Below are 6,538 nucleotides of genomic sequence, written 5' to 3'. Positions count from 1 at the left end.
TTTTTCTTTTTCTTTTTCTTTTTCTTTTTCTTTTTCTTTTTCTTTTTTTTCTTTTTCTTTTCCTTTTCCTTGTCATTTTCTTTTTCTTTTTCTTATTTAAAATACCCATGCCTGCTTTAACAGGTGGATCTTCAAAGAAGAATAACCATAAGTTCTTGTCTGTTATGATTTAAATGTCTCGAATGGGTATTATGTATAAAATCATTTTGGACAGGACTCTTGAGGGCAGGAAAAGCAGTGGGGCATGGCAGGTGTATTCATGATACAATTAAACCTGTTTATCGCTTCTGAAGGAGTCAAGTGATTCATTCTGATTTTCAAATTACCATCTCGCTAATTTTCATTTAAACTTAAGGGATAGTGCATACCTGAAATATTTAGGCAATTTTCAGCATATGCTAATTTATATCTGTCAGGTTTTTGTTAAAATGAGAATGTTTCTACTAGTAGATAGAAAGCAATATTTAAAAAACTACGGGGAGTAAAGACAAATAAATAAATAAATAAATAAATAAGCCTTAATGGCTGAAGTATTTAATTTCTGTTGATGCATAAAAACATTCATAGAGCAGATCAGAAGTCATTATGCAGTATCTTTCTGCATAAAGACCAGGGGAGACCAGAAGGGGTTGCAGGAGTACAGATGCAGTTGCTAAAGTGCCACCTAATAAGAGAGGAAAGTGGTTTTTCGTTATTTTTTTTTGTTATGATTTTTATTATTGCTATTTATTGCCCAGTCTTGCAAAAAACTCTTAATGAAGCATCCTGAATGGACCTTAACACTGCACTCCAGCACTTTGTCCTGGCAGACCTTCCCAGCAGAAGTCTTCTGCTTCTTCAGAGCAGCCGCCATCTCACAGCTTTGACTGATCTGCTGCTCTTCTTTGTGCATTGCCATGGAAGATGCGGCTTCTTCTTCAAGCAGGCATGGGGCAGCCTTCTTGTCCACAGACGGAGATATTGCGGAGCTCCAGGTCCCAAGGTCCACCGTGGCTATCTGAGGGGTTCCTTCTGCCACCCTGGTGCAGCATCCCAGAGGAAGCCAAGTCCCCTCTTGCCCACTCCTCAGAAGGGATGACACCTCTGGACGAGGTGGGGGTGGGGTTTAGAGGATGGGGGACAGGAAAAAGGCTACCCGGCAGGCGAGCCAGCAGGATGGCTGTGGTAATTTTGAGGCACGGAGGCCGGGCCGTGCATATAGGTTGGGTGCTCCTGTGATGCCGCCGATTGGTCTTGGCAGCAGGGAGCCCTGGCACGTCCATCTCCATTGGTTCTTCTCGAGGTGGATCCACCTCTATTGGATCTTCATCTGGTGGTGGATCCACCTATATGGGCTCCACATCATTAGTTGTAGTGCAGGGCACTGCTCCTTTGCCACGAGCACCGGTCCTCCTCTCCTTCATCGCAGGCACTGGCCTCCTTCTCTTAGCTATGAGGAACTAATCCTCTCTTGACCCACACAAGCATGGGCAGCCTCCGCTCCAGGTCCTCTTCCTCCCATCCATGACGGGTGTTGTCAGAGGGCCTGGAAGCTCAGCGAGTGGTGGGCCCTGCACAGGGGCCTTTTATAGGGCCCGGAACAATGGGGGGGCAGATGCCACTGTGACATCAGGAAGCCTCTGTGATGGTGGCCAACGCATGGCCAAATGTGGCTGTGTTGGGAGACGTATCTGTGGCCTTAAAGCTGCCCCCACAAGGAAGGCGGAGGAGGGTCAGGGGCCAGAGAACCCCTTTCCTGGGGATGGCTCTCCCTGGCCATATTGACTACCAGAGAGACAGGCTGCCCCTGGGGCACAGGGTCTGCTGTCTAGCTCCCCTCCTGTGCCCTGGCCTCCAGCCCCCTCCTCCTCCTGTGCCTGGGCTCCCTGTGCCACAAGATGGTGTCAGCAGTGTTTCCAGAGGGGCAGGGGTCTCCACTACCCCGCTGCCACTGACCGGACTCCCTGTGAGTGGTGCAGCCCCCCATGCTGACAGCAGCTGAGAGGGGGCAAAGCACCCAGACATCCTGCAGATGGGCAAGGGAGGCATGGCCAGGCGGCACCAGGTCTCCTAGCAGTCAATAAAAGCTCTGCTGACGATCAAGTGCTGCGGAAGCCCTTCTCAGGGGCCATCTCCTACACCTACCCCTGCCCCCGGAGCATGAAGAGGTGCCATCACTTGTGCCCCGAGGGATGGGGGAGGAGAGGGCCTGGTCTCTGCGCTGCTGTGCCGCCACAACACGGGCAGTCTGTGGGAGGGCTGCCGAGGTCCTCAGGGCCTGGAGGTGGAGGGGTTCACCCCTTGCTCTCTTCTCTAGTGTTAACGGTTCTTCCTTCTCAATGTTTTTGTGGCTTCTCTGCTTCCTTGTTCAGAGGAAGAGCTCTCCTGTCTGGTTGGAATAAACATAAGTAGCTCCTGACTGGGAGCCTTCGGGCACATTTCCAGGGGGAAGCCCCTGCCTGCCTAAGACACCTAGCGCACCCCTCCCTGCTCAAGCAGGGTCACCTACTGCACCTAGCCCAGGATCATGTCCAGGCAGGTTTGGAGTATCTCCAGGGACGGAGACTCCACAACCTTTCTGGGCAACCTCTTCCAGTGTGCTGTCCCCCTCACAGTAAACAAGTTTTTCCTCATATTCAGATGGAACTTTCCTTGTTTCACTGTGTGCCCATTGCTTCTTCATGCTTAATAGGCCCAGCTTCCTCAGCCTTTCCTCATCAGGGAGATGTTCCGGTCACCTAACCATCTTTGTAGCCCTCTGCTGGGGTTCCATGGGGCTCTCAAGGAGCTCCATGTCTCTCTTTTCCTGGGAAGCCCAAAACTGGACTTGGTACTCCAGATGTGGCCTCACCAGGGCTGAGTAGAGGGGAGAAAAACCGTCGACCTGGTGGCAACACTCTTCCTAATGCACTCCAAGATACCATTGGCCTTCTTGGCAATGAGTGAGGGCACATTCCTGGCACATGGTTGACTTGCTGTCCACCGGGTCTTCTCGTCCTTCTCATCAGAGCTGATCTCCAGCTCGTCAGCCCCCAACCTGTACTGGTGCATGGGGTTATTCCTCCCTAGGTGCAGGACCCTGCACTTGCCTTTGTTGAACTTACAAGGTTCCTCTCCACCCAGTTCTCCAGCCTGTCCAGGTCTCTCTGAATAGCAGCAGCTTTCTGGGGTATCAGCCACTCCTCCCAGCTTTGTAGCATCAGCATACTTGCTGAGGGTGCACTCTGTCTCTGCAGAGATGATGAGTAAGCTGAACAAGACTGGACCCAGGACTGACCCCTGGGGGTCACCACCAGCTACAGGCCTCCAACTAGACAGCGTGGCTGATCACAGCCCTCCGAGCTCTTCCATCCATCCAGTTCTCAATTCACCTCACTGGCCAAGCATCTACCCCACACCTCCTGAGCTTACCTTATGAGGATGCTGTGGGAGACAGTGTCAAAAGCCCTGCTGAAGTCGAGGTAGAAAACCAGCACTGATTTGTGAGAGCTTCTTCCTCACCTTGCTGCCTAGTAATTTTACGGTTGGCAGCCCTGTCTGGTTCAGAAGGTTTAGTAATCACTGACAGTGGACCTTGTCAGCACAGTAAATTAACCCCATTATAGCATTGTACTTAGCACACTGATGCAGCTTCTGGTACTTGAGTTAGTGAAGATATTTTTGCACAGCATGTGTTTTGTAGTGTACATGTAACCTTAGGCATCATTACAGATGAAGTGACTGTCTGTTTCTACATGCCGCAGTGTGCAGGACCCCAGAAATGGGGCAAATGTGATGTGGGACAGGGATTCTTTCCACCTAAGTAACCAGAGTGGAATCTGTCCCAGAATAGCATCTCCCATCCAGTATCACTTCTAGTTGTGTAAGCCTTTGTTCCTCCCCCAGCCCAGAAAACTGGCTTAACAGCTACAATGAAGCTTCCTGTAGGATTGTTCTTCAGTTCTTCTTCACAACAATTTAAACCTCATGCAGTGATGAAACAATGCTATAAAGATTGTAATTTGATTACTACAGTTAGAAATTCCCAGATGATGTATTGCTGTTGCCCGCTTTGACATTTACCTAGTTTTAATGGTGACAAACTACCGGAGAAGAACTCAGCAGGGAGTGAATGTGTTGCAATCATTAATCTGTTGTGCCTGAGCAAGCATTTTATCATGATTATCAGATGATATTTACATGAAGACAGGCAAAGGTGACATATGATCTCTTTGCACTGAAGGGGGTACTGGCTGCTCGGCTTCCTCTCAGGGAAGGGAGAACAGCTGAGAAACCAACTGGAATAGGTCCAGTATTCGGCAGAGTCTGAAGCTGAGGAGATCTTGCCCGGAGCAGAATCTCTTCCAAACATTCAGGAATGGCAAGCCCTTCCAAACATTCAGTCATGTGAAGCCCTTCTGTGCTGCAACTCACACCCCTATTTTGTCTTATTATTAATACTATTTTTGAAATTTCCTTAATCCTAGTAAGATATTTTTAGATGTAATGCAATACCTGGTCTTGTGTTACACATGTTTATTTTTGTTTTTAATTTCTGACTTTCCTTAAACTAGAGGATACATTAAGTCCTCATTTGTTTAATAGGTCATCATGAAAGCAATACTAAGCAGGGATCATTAAAGGGGATATTGTGTGTGACAAGTGGAAAGTTATTTTTAACCACAAGACTGAAGAGCAGTCTCTTCTATCCAAGTCCCCCAAAAGACAAAAATGACTCATTTACATTTCAAATGAGATACAGATACCAACTGTTACCAACTTCATTCAGAATTGTGATGAGCCTTCAATAGATTGCTTTTGGGTGAACAGAAAAATGTCATGTTATTACATCTATCAATAGTGATAGTTCTTAGGCTTAGATTACTCTGAATTTCCAAGAAATAACATGTTTGGCCAAAGTGTGCTGTATTGCAATGTTAATTTTTACTTCTTTCGTTTTTTAAAAAAGTATGTTGCATGTACAAGCCTTGGTCTCAGATGCCAAGAACTCTTCAGTTCTGTGCTTAATGTCTCAGCTTCCCACCTCAGAGTTTTGATGTGGGAAAGAATCAACTTGCTACTTGCAGAAAATAGTTTAATAAAATATCTTCTTCTGCCCCTGGGATAGCGTACTTTTTGAGGCAATGTAGAATCTGGCCTCTTTTGTATAAAATGCAGCTTTGCTGGTTAGAAACTACCATTTTGTCTATGTTGATAATCTTTTACTGGTGGGAGAATCATTTCAGCTACTTGTAACAGCTGCTGTGATTTTGGTGGAAGTACTGAAAATAGCTCATTGGATCATATCTATGCAGTAACAGCCATTACGAATGTGTACCTCTCAGGCTTTTCAGGGAGCCCTTGTGAAATAAATTCCATCACTTGTCACAGCGGTGTTTCAGTAACTTCCTACTTCATTGCAGTCAGAAGAGGCGTAAAAGCTACCAGGACCACTTTGGAGAGGATCAAGGCGGTGTTGTGGAGAGAGCATTACTGCCAAGCACCGGTTTGGGAGAGCACATAGTGTGCTGAGCCTAGACAAATGCAAAGGTAGTGAGGAGTGTACAGAACCAAGAGGAAGGAGCAACTGTGGGGTGCTGCTGGAACCGAGGAAGGACTGAGGGACCTGAAAGTGTTGTTGTATGACCTGTGCTGCTGCTTTTGTCTGCTGGCCTGAAGGAGGCTTTGGCAATTCTTCCTGCTGGATGAGCCTCTATGGCTGTGTCAGAGATGCCTGCATGCACAGCTGGTTATTCAGAGGGCAGCTGTAACCCATATGTATGTTCTAGGTCACAGGACATTCTTAATGGGCTTCTGTGCCATCAATATACCAAGAAAATGAAGAGTATGTTTTATCCTTAGTGAAACTGGAATTGTTATTTGGACCAAGGCATTGGGTACCTTTTGCTGAATCAGAGGAAATCTTAAACAGCAGATGCTAAGGCTAAATATATTACACTGGGAGAAGAACACGTGTTTCTGGAGCTGTGTTCTCTGCCTCTATTGAACTGTTACCAGAACTGATCAGTTCTCACTGCTGGTGGAGAGAGTTGGGCTACAGAGAGCTGGTGAAGTGCTCTGAAGTGCTCACATTAATATATATAGCAATCCATAAATATATAAATCCGTAAGAATTTATAAATCCATAAATTCTACTCTGTTTTTGTTGAAGTGAAGGTTTCCCTAAAAACAAATACTTCCAGTATGGTCTCGGTGAGCACAAGGATTCCAGTCACTTAAGCCGTATGAGGACACTGAACGTGTTTGATTAATTGCCTTCACACGATGCTGGACAGTGGTGGTAACAAACACACAAGTTACCACATGTATGGAGTAACGTATAAAGATGTGCAGCACCAACCTGGGCCATTGCTCCTGTCAGATGCATAAGGCTTAACTTCAAGCTTACTTTGTGGATATAATCTTCACGTAGATATGATGCCTGTTTTCAGCTGTATCAAAAATCTAAATGAATAGTCACATAACTTTCTATCTTGATGTCCCCAGAACTTAGAACTACAGAATCAGAATATTCAAAGCTGGAAGGGACCCATAAGGATCATCGAGTCCATCACAGATA

General features: G+C 46.5%; 1 protein-coding gene across 2 annotated transcripts in view; it reads left to right on the top strand.

The window, feature by feature from the left end:
* The window catches only part of ADCY2 (adenylate cyclase 2), a 205,666-nt gene that overhangs the window by 33,897 nt on the left and 165,231 nt on the right, over positions 1-6,538 (top strand). The gene's annotated exons all lie outside the window — the stretch shown is intronic.

This window comes from Oxyura jamaicensis, chromosome 2, assembly GCF_011077185.1.
Source record: "Oxyura jamaicensis isolate SHBP4307 breed ruddy duck chromosome 2, BPBGC_Ojam_1.0, whole genome shotgun sequence".
NCBI lineage: Eukaryota > Metazoa > Chordata > Aves > Anseriformes > Anatidae > Oxyura > Oxyura jamaicensis.
This window is presented reverse-complemented; position numbering and strand designations above follow the sequence as displayed.